The following is a 21945-nucleotide window of genomic DNA, read 5'->3' as shown; positions in this document are numbered from 1 at the left end:
TAAAAATGATAATCTTGATGTACTTCAATGTAAAAGTGGAGAATGCGAAGTACGGTTCACTGATTTTTTATTTTTATTTTTATTTTTGGTAAAGGTAATAAATACGGTTCACTGATTTTTTATTTTTATTTTTATTTTTGGTAAAGGTAATAAATACGGTTCACTGATTTTTTGTTGAGCAGGTCATTGATCAAAACATGGCCCTAGGAACCATTTATATCTTGAAAATTGAGTGAATATACATTGCAATATATATATATATATATATATATATATATATATATTTTTTTTTTTTCGGTTGATAAAGCATAACTTGTGGATATAAAAAATGGTTCACTCCTTGTGTTTGGTGGCAACACATATAAGAAATTGCACCACAAGTGATGATTGTTATAAATGGTATGCAATCAAGTCATAAATCTTTTAATCAATTCATTCAAATCTAATCCTTTTATCAAAATATGCAAACGAGTCATAAACCTGAGTTTTATTAAGTTGAAGATCATGACATACTTTTCAAATTATAAAGCGGATTACAAAGGGAAAAAATATTAGAATAGTCATAAATCTATTGTATTGATGCCAATTTAGTTCTAAATATTTTGACTTGATGCAAATTCAGTCATTCTAGCTAATTTTGGTCAAATATTGCTGATGTAGATGCTGGTTGGACGTGGCATCATCGATGTTAATGTGGACAATTTTTAATAATATTTGAATATTTTTTTGATATTTTGATTTTTTTTCTCTCCTTTCTTCATCCTTTTGCTGGTGACCGATCACTAGCCACAGGCCATGGCCGACTCTCACCCAGGTTGAAGCGACCTTCCTCAAGTGAAGGCGACCCTTGGTGAGGGAAGCCCATGTTGTTGGCCCTCGCCCAGGCGAAGGTGACCCTTGACGAGGTTGCCTTGGCCTGGCCGAGGGCTAGCTTCGCCAAATTTGGAGAGGAGAGTCCTCACTAGGGTTGCCCTTGCTAGGGCTACCCTCACCTAGGCTAGATCTGGTAAGGCTAGCCCGCCTTGCCATCGCCTGTGGCCAATCACTGGCAAAAGGAAGAAGAAATGAGAGAAAAAAAGAAAGAAAGAATAATAATAAAAAAATTGAAAATTTATTAAAAATTGTCAACATCAACATTGGCGATGCCACATAAGCCGGCCTGTCTCCATGTTAGTTATATCTAGCCAAAATTAGCTAGAAAGACTGAATTGGCTCCAAGTCAAAAGATTTATGACTAAATTGACACCATAAATAAATTTAGGAGTAAATCGGCACAAATACAATAAATTTAAGACCTTTTTGACACTTTTCCTGATTATAAAGTCTTCATTAATCTATACTAACTATGGATGAATGTCACGCTTCTATTTTCAATTTCATTTCGGCTTTGAAAAAATCACCCCTCTGTCTTAAACTCTCCATCTTTAGATGTGGGTGCTCTAAGTTCAAACATTTCTAGACCTCTTATTTACCTCACTTTTTTTTTTCATGCTTTAATATGAGACTCCAACTCAACTTACACGTGAGGAGGGTGTTAGAATATTGATATATTAAATTACATCTTCATATAAATTTAAATTTTTAGAATAGTTGACAATATATCCATAAAATCTCACAAAAAATTATAAAGAAGAAGTTGTTTGTAATGGATTAAATGGGCAAATTTGGGTTATACAAGCCAAAGAATTTGATCTGAGCCATCTTCTTAGTCCCCATCCATGTGGTTGAGCAAAATCCTCAAGTGATGGCTACAAGCTGATTTGATGCAGGCCTGTTTGGTTTAGTTTTGGGGAAATACCCTTGGGAGAATGCAAATACCTTTGAGATAAAGAGGTTTTCCGAAATGCAAGACTGTTTGGTAAACATATATTTGAAAAGCCCTTTAGTATGACCAACTTAAGTTTTTTAGTTTTAGTATTTTTAAAATTGCAAAAAAGAAACAATGACTATATAACTTTTTACATTTTCATGTTGAGAGTAATTAAAACATATATATTAGTAAATTTATTTAAAAATTATATTAAAAGAATTTGATTATAGATTAAATGCAAAGCTCAACTTTTGGCCTAGGGGTTTTTAGGTTTGTTTTCAACTTTGAATATTTTTTTAAATTATTGTAGTATTAATCATCTTCATTAATTAATGATCATTCTAGTGTATTGATAAAAATTTGGGCTACTGATTGTCAAAAGATAAAAATGGCAAAAAAAGAAGAAGAAGGTGAACCCAACATTTGCAAAGGGCTTTTATTATTTAAAAAAAAAAAACATAAAATCCGATGAAACTCCGTCGCCGATCAACGATGGTTAGGGTGTGGGGAAGATGATCAGTTTAAAAAAAAAAAGAAGTCAATGGATGAACAGTAGAGGTGGACTTGCATTTCCGAAATGCTAAAAGCCCAAAACAGGTCTCCATGTGTTTTAAGCTTTCAGCATTTTAAAGGCCATCATTTGGCCAATGACATCTCCAAATGCTGAATCAAGTACCTAAATTTTTTCCCAAAGGACTTTCAGCCCTGAAAGCCCATTGGGAATGCTGATCCAAACGGGGCTAAGTCAGATATCCAAGTTCAAATTGCCCGTCATGTCTCAACGGATACCACCAAATATACTTGCTACCGCAAATATGTCAATGTTGCCTTATTTGTGTATTTCATCCAGCATGTTACACCTCTGAACAAGTCTCGGCTTCAAGTTGCAAAACATTCTCGTGAAAAGTGGCAAATTAAGGTTGTCTCTCATTTCAAGAACTTGATTAGAAGATCTTCTTTTGGTCCTTAAGTTTTGTCATCTTGAGAATAAGGTTTCCTGAGAGCATTTTCTGTGTAGAGACAAATCCATAGCTGGAGGTTCACATTGAAGGGAAGATCGAAGCATGAAAGACTCGGGCGGATTAAGCTGTGACATTTCTTGTTTCTCGTCTCTAGTGAGCTCTCTCACATACAAAAAAAACTGAACTGTGCAATTGCTGCCTTGAAGATGGTGCTCTTTTCTTTTTTTTTGAGAGCTAGCGCTTCATCTAAGTTTTGCAGCAGTTTTTCTAGTAGTATATATGGTAAAACAATTTTTTGGGTTGATGAAGGTATGAAACCTTGTAGCTGGCTGAGAATGTCTTCAATAAATTTAAAGTGGGTATAGAATGCAAGTATAAAGAAAAATATTGCATATACAACTATAGAAGGCACATCATGGAAGGGAATTGAGAAATTATTACAAAAAAGTTACCACTATATAGGTAGATTTGTTTAGAAACTATACACGTACAATATGAACTAATTTCATGAACAGACGAGGTATTTTACGAATCCAAACATGATTTACAAACTTTAATTAGTAATTGTAATAAAAGGCAGAGAATTACTACTGTTGACACCTAATTTTGGAAAAATAAAATTGCATTTTGAACAAATAAAAGGAAAAATGAAAAAAAAATGGAGGAAGTCGATTTGATTGATTATGCATGGAAATTTGAAATTCTGATGGATATTCAGATTTTGATAAAATGGAAGGAATCGGTGCAAAATCGAGCTGATTGCAAAATCATGCTCCGATTTGTATCCTTGATTTAATGCAACAGAAGATGGAAGTTTGAAATATGCCATACAAAGCAGCTGTTCGGAATCAGTATAAAAGAGAGCTTTATTTTTCGTAATTAGGGGGCGAAAAAAAATTGGGGTGAATTCAAAAGAATCTAGAGAGAAAATTCTTGCGATCATCCATCTTAGTCAAAGGGAAAACCCTTTTTCCCTCCTTTCTCTGACAAGAAAAAGTCAAAAAGAAAATACAGTAGAGAGAAGAGACAGAGAGAGGAGACGTAGGAAGTGACGTGAGGGAGAGAAAAAAAGAAAGAAAAAAAAAGGAAACGCTACAGTGTCGTCTTCTCCAAAGGGGCCTCCCGATCATTCCAGGCGTGCCCGCGCCGTCCAGCGCGCTGGCCAGCGTGTAGGTGCGACCACCCCCGGCCTCAGCCGCATCTCCGCCACCGCGCCTCTCCCCCGCCGGTGATCCCTGCTACCCAAATTGACGCCCACTGCCGCGCCTTTGCACCCACGACCTGCTGCTGCCCAGCCCGACGCCGGAGCTCCGAAGCCTGCCGCTCCTGACCTCGCTGCGCCACCGCGCCGCTTGCCTCAGCCCAGCACCCGACACCTTGCGGCCCCGCCTTGACTGCCCGTTGCAGCAACTTGCACTGACCCCCTCTGCTCCGCCTGCAGCTACACCACCGCCCAGTAGCTCGAGGCGCTGCTGCTGTTCTCCGCCAGGCAACCCAACGCCGTTGCCTCCTGCTCGCTTGTCACCGCGCCAGAGTGCTGCCCGATTCGACGCACCCCTATGCCGGAGCTTGACGCCGTCGCCGCCCAGCAGTCCGCGACGCCCCGACGCCAGCCGAGCCCCGCACCACTGCCGACGTCGCCACCTAGCAACCCGCGGTCCAGCTCCACCTCCGCTCCGTTCGAACACCGCTGCCTTGCGACAACCAACGCCCGACACCCACGGTAGCCCATCGTCCTACAAATCGAGGCCACAAGCAACACCCGAGACATTTACTCGCCGCACCACCGCTCGGAGTCCGACGCCGTGCGCCTCTGCAACCGGCGACCCACCCGTCGCTAAGTCCGGCCCGTTGCTCGCCTCCGCCTCAGAATCCCACTCACCAACGTTGCTGCAAGTCCCCTCCCCTCGTTTAGGTAGTTTAGTTTATTTTTTTATGTTATTTTTATTTTATTTGATAGCATCTTTAAGTTTAGTTATCTAAATTGCAATATTGGATGTTAATATTTGTGAATTTAGTATGCATTATCTGCAGGGATTTTTATTTGGAATTATTATAATTATTAATTTGATCCGAAAGACATTGGATCATTTTTTTAATTATTTTAATTGTTGGGCTTTTTAGTGAGATTTTAATTGTTAAATCACAATAATTATTTAATTTGGTTCGTAAGACTTCAGATCAGATTTGTAATTATTTTGATCTCTTTGCTGTGATAATTAAGGTTAGAATAACCGTTAATTTGACCTGTGAGACGATAGGTTATTTTTTCGATTATTTTAATCCTTCCTCGCTTGATTTTGTTGATAGTTTAGATTTAATAATTACTTATCTCTTAAAAAAAACTAAAAAAATCATAAAATCAAAAAAAAAAAAAAATCAAAATTCTGTATGAGCATATAGGTTTAGTAAATCAAGCATGTAGGTTTAGCAAATTAGAATTTTCTTAGGATTACATTTTTAGGATTGCATTTTTAGGAATAAGTTAGGGTTGAACCTAAATATTTTTTTTGGGTTTTAGATAATGTTCACATATTCTAATTATCTCATTTTCCCAAAAAACAAAAATAGTTTTCTAAGATAGGACAGGGTTTAAGTCAAATTAATCCCTAGAATAGATTAGAAAATTATCCATTTTTAGATAGATTAATTAGGATCTTTATAAATTCTGAATATCAATAAAAAAAAAATCCAAAAATACTAGGTGCATGTTAACTAGTTTGCATAATAGGATTATTTAATCAGAACTTGTTAATTAGTGAAGTTAGGTCATGAGGTGCATAATAATTAGTTTGCATAATAGGCCCATTTAATTAAAATTTGCATATTAATAAGATTAATTCATTTAGTTTAAAAATGCATTTTTATAAGAGAATTCTAATTTTTAAGAAAATCCAAAAAAAAAAAAAATGATTGCTTGCTTTGTGTGATGCAATTTATTTATTTGAATGTTTTAATAATGGATGAGCACCCGTGTGGTCACCATTTGCATGATAGTAATATAGCTTAAAATAAATCAAAGCTGCCTGAAAAAACATTTTTGAAATTAAAAAGAAATGATACTGAAAGGGCATTAGAAAATTCTAGTGTAACCAAGTCCCCGTACCCTTAGTCTCTGGTTCATAGGAGTAAAATAAATCTCAATTTATTTTACTTAGGTGTCTAATCGACTTACCATAAACCGATTAGTAGCGACTCCTAGATATTAATCATTTGCACGTTAAATAATTGAACATTAAGTCGCGATTTGGGTATGGGCTTGGGAAAGCCCGAGCTAAGTTTTTTAAAAAAAAAAACTTAGTAGTCCATTAACCTAGTTTTAGGTGGTGCACCCGAAAAACAGGTCGCGACAGCTTGGCGACTCCACTGGGGAAATTGTGTTGAAAAACTTAGTGGACTTAGGCCAATTTTCTTTTTAAAATGTTTTTGTTTGGCAACGAGGATCCCAGGTATGTCCCTAACATTTCTAATGTGTTAAATGTTCTTGCAGATGGGAGGTATAAGAGGAGTAGTCTATGCTAACCTTTGTCTTGCAGGTTGGAGTGTGAGATTAATGATTTATTTTTCCATGATTAGAAGTGTTGTTTGCATTTAAACTGTTGTGCATGATTTATTGTTTTTAGCACTATACTATTGCACACACAACTTGTGGCCGGACCTGGGCTGCGATAAGATTTCTAGGACGGTGTTGAGAAGGATACTTCCTCCAAAGCGAGACTGCTATGTAGAGGTTGACCTTCTCTTCCCCGAAAGTTTTTTCATGGTGTCGAATATGTTTGTCCATAACCGCGAGACTGCGTGACTATTGGACATTCCATTCGACTGAGCCAGAGTTAGGGGGACCTGACACGTTAATGCGAGACTGCAACGGTCAGATCATCCTCTTAGCTCCACTTTGTTAAGCCATTTAGATAGAAATCGAGCCTCACATTTCATGCGTGTGTCTATGTGCTTGTCATCCCTTCTGGTGAAAGTAAGTTGTCTAAATTCTTACTTCGCAATTTACTTACTTTATTGCAATTTTGTCGGTCCATGACAATAGGTCTCGTCGTCAGTCTTGTTTTATATGCTATGGGGAGGACCGACGTACAATTCATTTCCACTCCGAAAAAAGAGCTCAAGATGTGGCTGGATCAGTTAGATCAAGATGGCCAGAGGTATGTGAAGACTAGGATTGCCCGACTTCTCCCACTATTGGAGATCAACATCCACTCTAGTGTGATACAAGCACTCCCCCACTTATGGTGTCCACAAACTTCTACCTTCATATTTGGTGAGTACGAATTGACTCCAACTCTTAAGGAATATAGTGTTGCCATTGGAATGCCCCTGTAAAAAGAACTTGTTAGACCACCTATTGGTATAGATTCTATTTCTAAATTATCACAGTTTTTAGAAATCGAAGCCGAAAGAGTGAGGAAAGTTGTCAAAGCCAATTGTTTTGCATGCCCATTTTTGTTTTTGGAAAAATGTTTTGCAAATCAATCAATGATTTCAAAAGCTAGGATCTTCATGTTAGCATTTTTCGGGCTAATTGTTTTTCCTTATCGAAGAAATGCCATTAATCCTTCAATTTCATGGGTGGTTAATCGTGTTTGTGACGGCTTAAATTATGTCAATATGGTTTTAGCTTAAACATTTTTGTCATTAAACCGTTTCAAACAAAATGAAGAAAAGACCATGCGTGCCCTCCCCAAACTTTTACAAATATGGTTTTTTATCCCACATAAGAGGATTTGAGCACCTCATGAAACAATTTAAGATTGATGATTTTAGGCATCCCATACAAAAATTTGCGGTCTTAGAGCGTTTTTCTCCAAATAAATAGTACGCTCGTTGGATTAATTTTTTGAAAAATCATAATCCTAAGGCATTCCTATGGCATACTAAATGGTTTTGAGTTGAGGAGGCTCGTTTCTCACATAAGCATGATGAGCCCATCCCGTTGTTGGGTCTTTCTGGTGCGACTTCTTATTACCCATATAGGGTGGCCCGCCAGTACAAAGCTCTTCAGGAAGTTCCTCCACCACTCAAGATAGAGATGTTCCAGGTTCGTTTTGTTCGAACAGACTATAACTACTTCAACGAGATCCAGATGATCATTGCCGCATGGAATGAATGCCACCCAGAGAAGATTTTGGTGCCCAAAAGACTGAAAGGGGAAGAGGAACTCCACCATGCGTCGGCATTCTACATTCAACAACACCGGATTCTGCGACCTTGCGTCCAAGTGGTGCCGAATGTGATCGAGAAGCCCACTCGGCGAGCACAAATTGAGCATCTTAAGCGGAAAGTGGAAATGATTGAAGCGGAAAATAAGAAGCTTCGCAAGGCATTGAAATCCTGAAAGCATATAAAATGAGATCTTTTGAATTTTGATTCTTAGTCCGATGTCTAGGAAGTTTGATTTCGATTTTCAATTCAATGTTTTTAGTTCAATGTTTAGGGACTTGAATTTCAATTCTTAGTTCATTGTTTGGTTTAATGTTTCTAGTGAATTTTGAATAAAATCGGGCGATTAGACCATTGTCATGGGCCATTTTCTATCCTATCACTGGTTCTTACGTTCCCTCTTTCTTTAGGTAACAATGGATCCTCTGCGATCTCCAGTTATTACGCAATCAAAGGCTAAAATGGCTAACCAAAGTGAGATGCGCGATTGCATGTCCTCCGTGGAAGATCAACTCAAACAGTTAGCCGCTTCCATGCAGCTTGTAACAACTCAACTTCAATCCCTCCAAGTGAACCCGATTCCTCCACCCGCTCTCCCCGAGATAGTAGTCTCGAGGCAAGCAAATAGGGCCTAAATGAGTGATGATGAAATGCCCGAGCTGGAAGATGACATGGTTCCCAAGACAGATTAGGATGAGCGCATTGCAAAGCTGGAAGAGAAAGTGAGACAGCTACAGGAGTCTCAAAACTCACTCCCGTTTGACCTCTCGGTCTATGAGAAGGTTAAAATGCCGAGCAAGTTCAAAATGCCGGAGTTCGAGAAGTATGACGGGACATCTTGTCCAAAGTCTCATTTGCAGATGTACCACGTGCGCATGGCCCAGTACGTAAAAAATGAGCCCCTTATGATCCAGTCGTTTCATGCAAGTTTGACCGGGCCCGCACTAAACTGGTACGTGATGAAGAACATAAACCTCCTCGAAACCTGGAAAGAAGTGGCGGACGCATTCCTCAAACAATACAAGTTCAACATGGACATCGCGCCTTCCCGAGAAGACCTGAAGCGGATGGAAAAGAAAAGGAGTGAGTCATTTAAAGAATATGCTGTGAGATGGAGAAACTTGGCGGCTCAAATTACTCCTGAGCCTACCAACAAGGAGTTGATGAAGTTGTTCGTAAAGACCCTTCCATCTGAGTTCCGTAATCGAATGGCCAGTACGTATGTTGAGAGCTTCAATCAGCTTATTCCTGTAGGAGAACATATCGAGATGGGGATAAGGGAATGATGGTTTTCTGAGCCATCTACTAAAAGGTTCTTTGCCAAGAAGGAGAAAGAAGCAGCCGTGGATGTGAATGTGGCTTATAGCCAAGAAAGTGCCAAACGTGCCTCGGCTATACAGGTGAACCCAAGACAGCAACAACTCGCTGGCCGTCAATCATTCGCCCAAGCAAATAATAGAAAGCAGTTCTCCCCTCTCCTCGGGTCTCCATCCCAAGTGTTGACAGTCCTCCGAAAGAAGGGTTTGCTCACTAGTGAACCGAAGCGCCCTAACCGTGAAGGCATTCATGGTTACGACCCGACGAAGAAGTGTGACTACCATAACGGTGAATTGGGGCATTCAACTGATGAATGTTTCACCCTCAAGCACAAGATCCAGAATCTCCTTGATACAAAGGCCTTTTCATTTCAGACTGCTTAGCCAAACGTTCAAAAAAATCCGCTACCAGAACATGAGGGTACAGTGAACGCTATCCTGGAACCTAAAGTCGGACGGATAAGGAATTTAAAGGTGCATGTGGCAGATGCATACAACGGGTTAGTAAGAGCTGGGTATTACCGAGGTCAAGAAGATGTCCCTCTATTAGAGATGAGAGAAAGAGTTGCTAAAATGGTGGATGATGGCATCATTGTGTATGCTGATCGTAACTGCATAGTTTCTACTATCTCCCACCTTATCATCGATTGGGAGGAGGAATAGGCTACACTCGATGCTGACAAGAAAGAGGTTGATCCTTCGCTTGTAGACATGCCCCCATTAGAGGATGCATCTGGCGAAGAGATAGTAATAGAGGTGCCTTAGCCGTATGAGTATGTCAATGATAAGGCGGTGCCTTGGTCCTATGACCTAGATGTGGACCTTGTAACAAGGTCTGGTCGGACCTATGGTCAAGCCAGTGCTCAACCTGCAAAGCCGGTCACCGATGAAGAAGCTAAAGAGTTCCTGGCCGTAATCAAAGCAAGCGAGTATAACGTGGTTGACCAACTACGAAAGATGTCCGCTCAAATCTCCTTACTTGAGCTCCTGATGACGTCCCCCATGCATCAAAAGTCGCTAATGAAAGTGTTGAGTGAAATTCGTGTGCAGACAAGCTGGAAGAATTTGTGGGATCGGTCCTTCTTAAGGATTTGATTGCCTTCTCTGATGAGGAATTCCCTCTTGAAGGCAGGGGACATAACAAAGCACTCTACATATCTGTTAAACACAAGTCTTCCCATGTGTCCCGTGTGCTCATCGATAATGGGTCTGCTCTAAACATTTGTCCGTTGGCCACTCTCCACCGCCTCAAGGTAGACCCGTCGAGGATACATGCCGCGAAGACTTCAGTGCGAGCTTTCGATGGAACAAAAAAGGAGGTGATCGGAGAAATCCATCTTGATGAACAAATAGGGCCGGTCGTCTTCAACATTCCCTTCCAAGTGCTGGACATCCCTACTGCATTCAATTTCTTGCTAGGTCGTCCCTGGATACATACTGCTAGGGCAGTTCCTTCAAGTCTACATCAAGCTGTGAAATTTGTGATCGAAAGGAAGTTGGTTACCGTGTATGGTGAGGAAGACCACCGAATCTATCATGAGACGGGTATCCCCTATGTAGAGCCGGATTCCCAGGTTGAATCAAGTTACCATTCATTCGAATTGGTGTCCACCATACATGCTTCTTAGGGTTCATCACCGCCTACCCCTGAAGTATCAGATGCTACTCTCATGGTGGGAAGAGTAATGGTCGGGAATGGTTTCGTCCCTAGCAATGGTCTTGGGAGAAATGGTCAGGGCATTCGAAGCCCCATTGAAGCCCCTCAGAGGTCCCGTTCTGCTGGTTTAGGATACCATGGACGAGGTGGAGGAAGTTCTGAAGGACGAAGACAAGAGAGGCGGAGTTCGCCCCCTGACCAAGGGCGAGAGAGGCAAAACCCACTACCCCCAAGCATTCACGAGACATTCCCTAGTCCTCCAAGAATGATGCATGAAGAAGCGGAAGTGATAGACACTTTGGGGCAGCCTAGTGGCAAGTTTGATTACTTGGTGAAGTATTCAACCCCTCCTAGCTACTACATTGATCCTAGTGAGATAGTCCTAGATGGATGGGGTGGCATGGATGATCCGACACCCCCGAAAGCAGAGAACCCTAATGATGAGCTGGAAGGAGTTGCAAGCTTATTCGACAACCTCATCATAGGAGCCATTAATGAAGGACCCCCTGAAGAGATGGGCCTTGGCCCACAAGAGTAACTCTTTTATTACTTTTGCACATTCCCCTGCGTGGGAATTTTTATTATTTTCTGAATGATGTTTTCATTTTCTTCTTTTATCGATTGAGTGTTGCATTTTCTCCATGCAATAAATGTAATTGATTAATGAATTTCAATGGAATTACAAATTTTATTTTGAGGGCATGATGAGGTACACCAAACCAGCCCGGTGATGATATCCAACCGATAAAACAAAAGAAAAATCCAAGGAGAACTCTGAGGCCTGGTCTTCATCATGCTTCCTCGTGTCAAAATGTTTAAAAAAATGCTTTTGCAAAAGAATTTCAAAAAAAAAATTCACAAAAAATAAAATATGATTAACCCTGTTTGTCTTTTTGATCATTTTATTTCATGTTTCAGGGACGATCATATAACATGCCAAGGTGTGAAAATGGTCCAATCCAATGCAACAAGTGATGATAATGATGATCCTGAAGATTCAATCGAAGATTCCATTAAGGTGCAGCAAAGCTGGGAACAACATGAAAAAGCCAAGACTCTCACATCAGAGCAGACTATCACTATTAATTTAAGTGACACTGAGCAAGCCAATGAGGTGAAAATAGAGGCGAATCTCCCCAAAGATGAGGTTAAGCGCCTAATTCAGTTACTGAAGGAATATAAGGACATCTTCGCATGGACCTACGTTGACATGCCTGGACTAGACCCGTCAATCGTGGAGCATTGCCTACCTACTAATCCAAATGTGCCACCTAAGAAGCAAAGGCTACGGAGGACTAAGCCCGAACTCTCAAAGAAGATAGAGGAAGAGGTGATGAAGCTTTTGAACGTGGGATTTATTGAAGTCTCACAATACCCAGAATGGGTGGCTAATATTGTGCCGGTGATGAAGAAGGACGGTCGAGTTCGAGTTTGTGTTGATTATCGGGATCTGAACAAGGCTAGTCCAAAAGATGATTTCCCATTACCACACATAGATGTCCTTGTGGATAGTACTGCTGGCTTTGAACTAATCTCATTTATGGATGGTTTTTCTGGGTACAATCAGATAAGGATGAAGGAGGAAGATAATGAAAAGACTGCATTTATTACCCCGTGGGGAACCTTTCATTATAAAGTCATGCCTTTCGGACTCAAGAATGCAGGGACAACTTACCAGCGAGCCATGGTTGCATTATTTCATGATATGATGCATAAGGAGATTGAAGTCTATGTTGATGATATGGTTATAAAGACCCGACTAGGAAAAAGCCACATCGAAACATTGAAGAAGTTGTTCGATCAACTTCGTGAGTTCAAGCTTCGTCTAAATCCCGCTAAATGCGTGTTCGGAGCAACATCCGGTAAATTACTCGGATTTATTGTGAGCAGTAAAGGGATTGAGATCGGCCCTTCCAAAGCTAAGGCCATATGTGAATTGCAACCTCCATCAACGGTGAAAGAAGTCCGGAGCCTTTTAGGGAGATTGAATTACATAGCGAGGTTCATTTCTCAACTCTCTGAAACTGCCAAGCCATTCTTCAAGCTTCTAAAGAAGAATGCACAAGTCAACTAGGATGATGAGTGTCGAGAAGCGTTCAACAAGCTGAAACAGTACTTGATGAATCCACCGGTTCTTGTCCCACCCTCACCGGGGCATCCTTTGATTCTCTACCTCACTATTTATAGTGAGTCATTGGGCGCAATGTTGGCTAAAAAAAGTCCTATTGACAGAAAAGAACGGGCCATTTATTACCTCAGCAAGAAGTTCACTGTATCAGAGTTGAAATATTCTGAGGTTGAAAAGACTTGTGTAGCATTGGTGTGGGTGTTGCATAGGTTGCGACAATACACATTACATTATCATACATTCCTCGTGACTGAGAACGACCCTATCAAGTACTTACTTGATTGGCCAGCTTTGGTGGGTAAGTTAGCCAAATGGCAAATCTTGATTTCCGAATTTGATGTGCAATTCATGCCACAAAGGTCAGTTAAGGGCCGAGCGATCGCTGATCTATTGGCCGAGAATTCAGGAGTCCCTAATGATGATGACACCTTCCTTGATGACCATGTCTTGAGTGTAAATGAAGACTCATGGAAGATGTTCTTTGATGGAGCTGTAAACCTATCTGGTTCAGCATCTTGGAGCGCTTTTGATATCTCCAGATGGGCAACACCATCCGGTAGCTGCAAAATTGATATTTCCGTGCACTAACAATGTGGCCGAGTATGAAGCTTGCATCCTCGGGCTTCAAGCCGCAATTGAGATGGGTGTGGCTAAGTTAAAAGTGTTCGGAGATTCCGCACTAATCATACTGCAGACCGTGGGAGAATGGAAGACTAAGGATGCCAAGTTACTCCCATATCACAAGTATTTAGAAAATCTGGTGAAAGAATTTGAGGAAGTTTCGTTTCAATACTTGCTGAGGTCTCATAATCAATTTGCAGATGCACTTGCGACGTTGTCCTCTATGCTGCAAGTCACTGATGGGTTGGAAGTTGAACCCCGAAAATAGAAGTTTTGTCAAGCCACTTATTGTATGATTGTGACTGAAGAACCTGATGGAAAATCATGGTATTACGATATCATGAATTACATTAAGAAACAGGAATTCCCCGAATGAAGCACTCAAGCTGATAGGAAGTATATCATGAAGATGGCTTCGAAATTTTTCATCAGTGGTGAGAATTTGTATAAGAGATCTTACGATTCTGTCTTGTTGCGATGTATAGATGCAGTCGAAGCCACTCAAATCATGCAAGAAGTGCACGAAGGAGTATGTGGCTCCCATATGAATGGACATATGTTAGCCAAGAAGATTACGAGGTTAGGCTACTACTGGCTCACACTGGAAAGTGACTGCATCCGGCATGTTCGGATTTGTCACCGCTGCCAGATTCATGGAAATAAGATAAATGTTCCTCCAATTGAGCTGCATAAGTTTTCAGAGCCATGGCCTTTCTTGATGTGGGGTATTGATGTGATTGGCCCAATCAATACCAAGGCTTCAAATGGACATTGATTCATTTTGGTGGTGATAGACTATTTCTCCAAATGGATCGAAGCTACATCCTTTGCAAGTGTCACTGCTCGTAATGTTGTGAAGTTTGTCAAACGTGACATAATTGCTCGCTATGGTGTCCCTAAAGCAATCATCACTGATAATGGGACCAATTTGAATAACAAACTTGTTGATGAGTTGTTCGGAGAATTCAAAATCAAGCATCTGAATTCGTCTCCTTACCACCCTCAAATGAATGGAGCTGTTGAAGCGGCCAATAAGAACATTAAGAAAATTTTGGCTAAGACAGCCGTGAATTTGAAGTGCCTTAGGATGACGAAGAGCAGTTTTTTCTTTATCCTACACACTTTTGACTATTGCATAGCCCACTTGAGCCTATAAATTCATTTCATGTCAAACCCAATTGGTGATCATCATCACCCACACTGGGGCAAGATGAAAGACAATCATTCAGGTAGCATGGTCTAAAATGATCATAAAAGAAGACTGTGTAAGTCCATAGAGAAGAAGTGCAAAATAAAGGCATGAAAAAGCAGTGTGCCTGGTAAAAGTAAGGCCAATGCCCAAAAAGAAAAATCAAACACTTGTGTCGTATCCCCTACAAGGTGGTACCAAAAAAAAAAAACTCTCAAATGCTGTTGCAATCAATGGAGTTGTGATAAAAAATCTTTGACAGTGGAGAAGGAAAGTGGTGAAAATGTCAAGATGATCACCAACTTTGACCCACCCCTAAACACTTTTGAGCCTAATGATCCTTTCATTTCTCAATCCATGAGCCAAGCCTACGTTACGTCCCTTGAAGTCTCTTCAGATTATGGCACTTAAATTAACCTAGGGGTTCTCATGTTTTAAGCATCACTCGAAGAAGTGCGAGCAAGATTATTCCTTTCTCATTTTGTAGGGTTCTTGACTTGTAAACCTAGAGATGATTACAGAATATCACTCATTCTTTCAAAAGCCTCGACTCAAAGAGTCCCTTTTGTTAAGCCGTTGACCAGGCCCACATTACAATCCCTATTAAAGACCTCTCAGATTGGTAGGGTCGTACCACTTGCGAGATTGCACAAAACCTTGTTTAGCATGATGACAATGAGATAGAGTGATTGTCAAAATCCCGCGTCAAATGTCAGGATGAAACGACCATTTTTAATGAGGATGAGTGTCGCGACCAATTTTTTTCGAGTGTGAACCACCTAGGGTTTGGCTAATGGATTGTTAAGCCTAAACTTAACTCGGGCTCTCCCAAGCCCATACCAATTCACGACTTAGGTTCAAGTTCTTAACATGCAAATGGATTTTATTTAGGAGTCGCCACTAATTTATTTTTGGTGGGTCGATTAGAAACCCAAGTAAAGTAACGGGAGATTTACTTTACTTCTACGAACCAGAGATTATGAATTCGGGGACTTGGTTACGCTAGACTTTTCTAACGCCCTTTCGGTACCTTTCTCTTTTATTTCAAAGAAAATGTTTTGCAGGCAGCTTAGATTGATTTTAAATCTAATTCTCTAACATGCGAGGCGATCATGCGGGTGTGCAATCCATCAATTTAACACCCAAGAAAGCAAATAAAAAAATGCAGGACTTACCTTGTAGCAACGAAAGCATCTGCAATGTTAATTCAAAATCCACATCAACAACCCTGGATATGGTTTCTAATTAACACGCAATTTCTCTTCTTCTTTTTTTCACTTAATTAACGAAAATCATGCAATATGCAATGCAATATTAACTAAATGACCTAACTCTAATGACATGTAACTCCTAGTTGAATGGGCCTAGCAACAACTACCACATGACATGCATTTTAATGAATCTAATCCTAATGATGTGCATGTGACATTTTTCTTTTCTTTCTTTTCTTTCTTTTTCCTAAAAGAATGCAATCTATCCTAGAAAATAAAACTAATTCAACTTATGGCATTTTTTGTATTTTTCATGAAATTCGAAATTAAGTGAAATGTGAAAATTACCTAATTAGATTAAGATCCTAATTAGTTTATATTAGGAATTAGGTTGAGCCAAATCTTAATTTAAACCAAGATATTATCTTAACTTAATAGTCTCTAACCTAAGATGCAATTCATCTAAATCAATCTAAACTTAAAATGAAATATGCAATCTTTTTGTCTTTTCGGGATAAATAAAGCAATTAAATGATAAAACACCAAATCATTCGCAATCACCAAAGATACTATCCATCGCTCGAATTTGAAAACGATATCTAGTCCAACTCGATTATTTCACTAATAAAATCGATAAATTGATCTTAAGCCTTAAAGATCAAGCTATCAATTTTACTCCCGCGTGGTTAATTATTCCATCTAAAGGCTTATAGATGGAATAAAAAATCGGTGTGCGGTTGCGAATTGGGCAACAAATCCTAACCGGAAATACGTTCATAATTCAAATATGCATGTAAGATATTGAAAAGCACGCGTTAGGCAATAAAATATCCAAATCAAATTTAAAATAAGATAATTACCTGATTCCGCAAATAATGCTACCAAATTTGAACCGAACGGAATCCGCTCAATGGGTGACGGCGGTGCGTGGTTGTGTTTGGCTAGATGCGGAGAGGGCAGCCATGGGCGGATGATTAGTTTCCGCAATGGGACTAGCGTGAAGGATTCATGGATAACAGTTTGCATCAAGACGGACGGTGACTGGCTCACGAACAATGAACCTGCAAGAATAGAAAGTTCGTAAAATCAACTCGGTTCTGACACGAGCGGGAATGGCAGCATCGAGGCTTCGGACGAGTGCAGGAGCTCCGCCTAGGTTATTGAAAGTGGAGACAAAATCCACTATTTCGAAGGAAGCATGTTCATGGGTCCTTGTGTCGAATATGATAGTGAGTAAACATCTTCATGATCTCTGCCTGCCCTTATTTGGCCGAATTGTGACCTTTTCTACCGGAACATATTACTTTCTTCAAGCTCATCAATCTTTTAGACCCGTGGTTTTTCTCAACTTTGTTCCCTTTTTGAATTCGTGGGACGCCGCGGTTTTGTTGCTGGTCGTGGACAAAAGCACCGGTAAACCTGCAAAAGAGAGCGAGAACACAAGGAATCGTCTAGGATATTAATCCTGATAAACTTGCCGAAATTGCAACGGTTCAGCAATAAACAACAACTCAGTGAAACGAGGCAAGGATCGGCGTCGATGTTGAGAAGGCCAACTGAGGGACTCTTGGACTGTTGTTCACAAGTAGCTGGAGTAGATCACGGTTGGTGGTGGTGAAGATCAGGACTGCGGCTCGTTCACTTGGTCCAATACGGGAAGCGCTGTAGCTAGCAGGAGCACAGCGTCGCAGTGGGAGGAGTCGTGAAGCCGAGACCGCGAAGAAAATACCTCGCTCTAGCCTCTATTCTCTCTCTGGATTATTGTGTGCTCGGTGTTGACCAGGGAAGAGAGACAAAGCCCCCCTCCTATTGGACGAAGCAAAGACTCCTCCTTTGTCTTCTTCTCCCTTTGCTTATGGACGCTTGTTACTCTTTTTTTTTTTTTTGCAAGATGTTGACCAAAGACCACGAAGATCTACTGGAGCAATTATTGAACACTTGGACTCCTTGATGATTGCCGTGGAATTGGTAGCCCTGGCCACACGAGGAGTAGCGACAATGACGTAGGCTCAACAGAACGAAGCAACGAGCCGACGTAGATCTCGTAGCCTTCGGAGATATCATGGCAAGGCCACCTTGTTGTCGGGAGGTATGCGCGGCAATGGATTACCGTCTCGTGACGGCGAACAGCGACAGCCGATGTGAAGCTCAGTGGCAAGGTCAGCAAGGTCGCAACCACAAGAGGCTCGACATGTGATGACTGGCTGAACGCTCCTCACCCCCTCTCATGTTTTCTGCAGCCGTGTCTTCTCAATTGCGTGGCCATATGTGTCGATAGGTGTGGCCCTCCCCAAACAAATTGCACGTGAGGTATTATATAGGTCTAAAAAATGTATCTCTACGGTATATATTTTTTCCTTTTTATTCGCGCATGATACCCCTAAATATATCGTTGAAATATATCCACCTCGGGCAATATTCCCCTTTTGTATTTTTCACATATTCTATCCAAAATTTTCCTTTTTGCTCGAAAATACATCCTTTGGTGTATATTGCCTAAAAATATGAAAAGCTTGAACGGAATATGTGAAAAATCTTCCCTTCACCGGCAGCCTAAAATAAGATAAAACAAAATGAAAATAAAATGCTTCTAAACTATATGCCATGTGGTTTTTTTTTTTTTTTTAGTAAAAATTAACCCAAAAATTATGCAAAAATTTAGGTGTCAACAATGAGTGTAAAGTCCTTTCAGATTGAAAGATCCTTCATTTGACACATCCATAACGCTCATGTGTTTAAATTGGAATATCCTTTTGAAATTCTTCCCAATGGAAATTAGGTAATGCAAGAATGATAGAAATCATCACGCATGAACCTCATTTGAATTAATGCATGTCTGTGAATGCATATTGCTTTTCCTACAACTGTGTTTTGTAGGAAACGCATCCTCAAGGAACAGAGATGTCACCAGGTAAGTATATCTCTATCCATATCTTAAATACTTGTCATTGTACAGGTATTCCCTTTCAAGCACTGGCACTTGATGGAGTTCCCCCCAAAGAATTTTCCTAGATTCATCAGGCGACCGTAGAATGGTACGAGTCCTAAAAAATAAACCTTAGTTTAGGCGACCGTAGAATGGTACGGGTCCTAGACAACATTCAGGCGATCGTAGAATGGTACGGGTCTTGGAAAATAAATCCCCGTTTAGGCGATCGTAGAATGGTACGGGTCCTGGAAAACAGATCCTCGTTTAGGCAACCATAGAATGGTACGGGTCCTAGACAACCTCAGTTCAAGCGACCGTAGAATGGTACGGGTCCTGAAAAATCATTTTTTCGTCAAGGCGACCGTAGAATGGTACGGGTCCTGGAAAATAGATCCCCGTTTAGGCGACCGTAGAATGGTACGAGTCCTAGACAACCTCAATTTAGGCGACCGTAGAATGGTACGGGTCCTGGAAAATCATTTTTTTTTTCGTTTAGGCGACCGTAGAATGGTACGGGTCCTAGACACAACCAAACAATGCCATACCAGGCGACCGTAAAATGGTATGGGTCCTAGGAAAGCAATCACTTTGCGAAGTCATGTTACTATTCTGGGCGACCGTAGAATGGTACGGGTCCTGGGAATGTAACACCAATCTATCTTGAGTTACTCTACCATCCTCGAAGGTAAGTAATTTCAGGTAAGTTTCTTTGTCATTTGCATTAGCATTTCCATATATCATATAAATTTCATTTCCAATTGGGATTCATTTTCCCGGAAAAAAAAAAAAGTCATTCAGTACATGTGCATGATTAACATTTAGGTCTCAACTTGTCTTTGAAGGCAACCTCTACGAGCTCACCTTCAAAGAGGGGCAGCTGTTGACACCTAATTTTGGAAAAATAAAATTGCATTTTGAACAAATAAAAGGAAAAATGAAAAAAAAATGGAGGAAATCGATTTGATTGATTATGCATGGAAATTTGAAATTCTGATGGATATTCAGATTTTGATAAATGCAGAAACAATTAAAAATCAGGTGAACAATGGGTAAGGATTTTGATAAAATGGAAGGAATCGGTGCAAAATCGAGCTGATTGCAAAATCATGCTCCGATTTGCATCCTTGATTTAATGCAACAGAAGATGGAAGTTTAAAATATGCCATACAAAGCAGCTGTTCGGAATCAGTATAAAAGAGAGCTTTATTTTTCGTAACCAGGGGGGCGAAAAAAAATTAGGGTGAATTCAAAAGAATCTGGAGAGAAAATTCTTGCGATTGTCCATCTTAGTCAAAGGGAAAACCCTTTTTCCCTCATTTCTCTGACAAGAAAAAGTCAAAAAGAAAATACAGCAGAGAGAAGAGACAGAGAGAGGAGACGTAGGAAGTGATGTGAGGAAGAGAAAAAAAGAGGAAACGCTATAGTGTCGTCTTCTCCAAAGGGGCCTCCCGATCATTCCAGGCGTGCCTGCGCCGGCCAGCGCGCAGGCGCCACCACCCCCGGCCTCCGCCGCATCTCCGCCACCGTGCCTCTCCCCCGCCGGTGATCCCTGCTACCCGGATTGACGCCCACTACCACGCCCGCACCCGCGACCCGCGCGCGCCCGGCTCGACGCCGAGCTCCGAAGCTCGCCACTCTTGACCTCGCGCGCCACCGCGCCGCTCACCTCAGCCCAAAGCACCCGACATCTTTGCGGCCCCGCCTTGATCGCCCGTTGCAAAGCAACCCGCACCGACCCCTCCGCTCGCCCGCAGCCTACAAGACCGCCCAAAGTAGCTCGAGGCCATTCTTGTTCTCCGCTAGGCAACCCAACGCCGTTGCCTTTTGCTCGCTTGTCACCACGCCAGAGTGCTGCCCGATTCACCGCACCCCTGCGCCGGAGCTCGACGCCATCGCCGCCCAGCAGTCCGCGACGCCCCGACGCCCGGCCCGAGCCCCGCACCGCTACCGACGTCGCCACCCAAAGAACCCACGATCCAGCTCCACCTCCGCTCCGTTCGAACACCGCTGCCTTGCGACAACCAACACCCGATACCCACGGTAGCCCATCGTCCTACAAATCGAGGCCACAAGCGACACCCGCGACATTTACTCGCCGCACCACCGCTTGGAGTCTGACACTGTGCGCCTCTGCAACCGGCGACCCACCCGTCGCTAAGTCCGGGCCGTTGCTCGCCTCCGCCTCAGAATCCCGCTCACCAACATTGCTGCAAGTCCCCTCCCCTCGTTTAGGTAGTTTAATTTATTTTTTTATGTTATTTTTATTTTATTTGATAGCATCTTTAAGTTTAGTTATCTAAATTGCAATATTGGATGTTAATATTTGTGAATTTAGTATGCATTATCTCGAGGATTTTGTCTGGAATTATTATAATTATTAATTTGATCCGAAAGACATTGGATCATTTTTTAATTATTTTAATTGTTGGGCTTTTTAGTGAGATTTTAATTGTTAAATCACAATAATTATTTAATTTGGTCCGTAAGACTTGCATCGATTTGTAATTATTTTGATCTCTTTGCTGTGATAATTAGGGTTAGAATAACCGTTAATTTGACCTCGTGAGACGACAGTTATTTTTTCGATTATTTTAATCCTTCCTCGCTTGATTTTGTTGATAGTTTAGATTTAATAATTACTTATCTCTTAAAAAAACTAAAAAAATCATAAAATAAAAAAAATCAAAATTCTGCATGAGCATATAGGTTTAGTAAATCAAGCATGTAGGTTTAGCAAATTAGAATTTTCTTAGGATTACATTTTTAGGATTGCATTTTTTAGGAATAAGTTAGGGTTGAACCTAAATATTTTTTTGGGTTTTAGATAATGTTCGCATATTCTAATTATCTCATTTTCCCAAAAAAAAAAAAAAAAAAATAGTTTTCTAAGATAGGATAGGGTTTAAGTCAAATTAATCCCTAGAATAGATTAGAAAATTATCCATTTTTA

This window comes from Eucalyptus grandis, chromosome 1 (assembly GCF_016545825.1).
Source record: "Eucalyptus grandis isolate ANBG69807.140 chromosome 1, ASM1654582v1, whole genome shotgun sequence".
NCBI classification, from domain to species: Eukaryota; Viridiplantae; Streptophyta; class Magnoliopsida; order Myrtales; family Myrtaceae; genus Eucalyptus; species Eucalyptus grandis.
Note: the sequence above shows the minus strand (reverse complement) of the source record.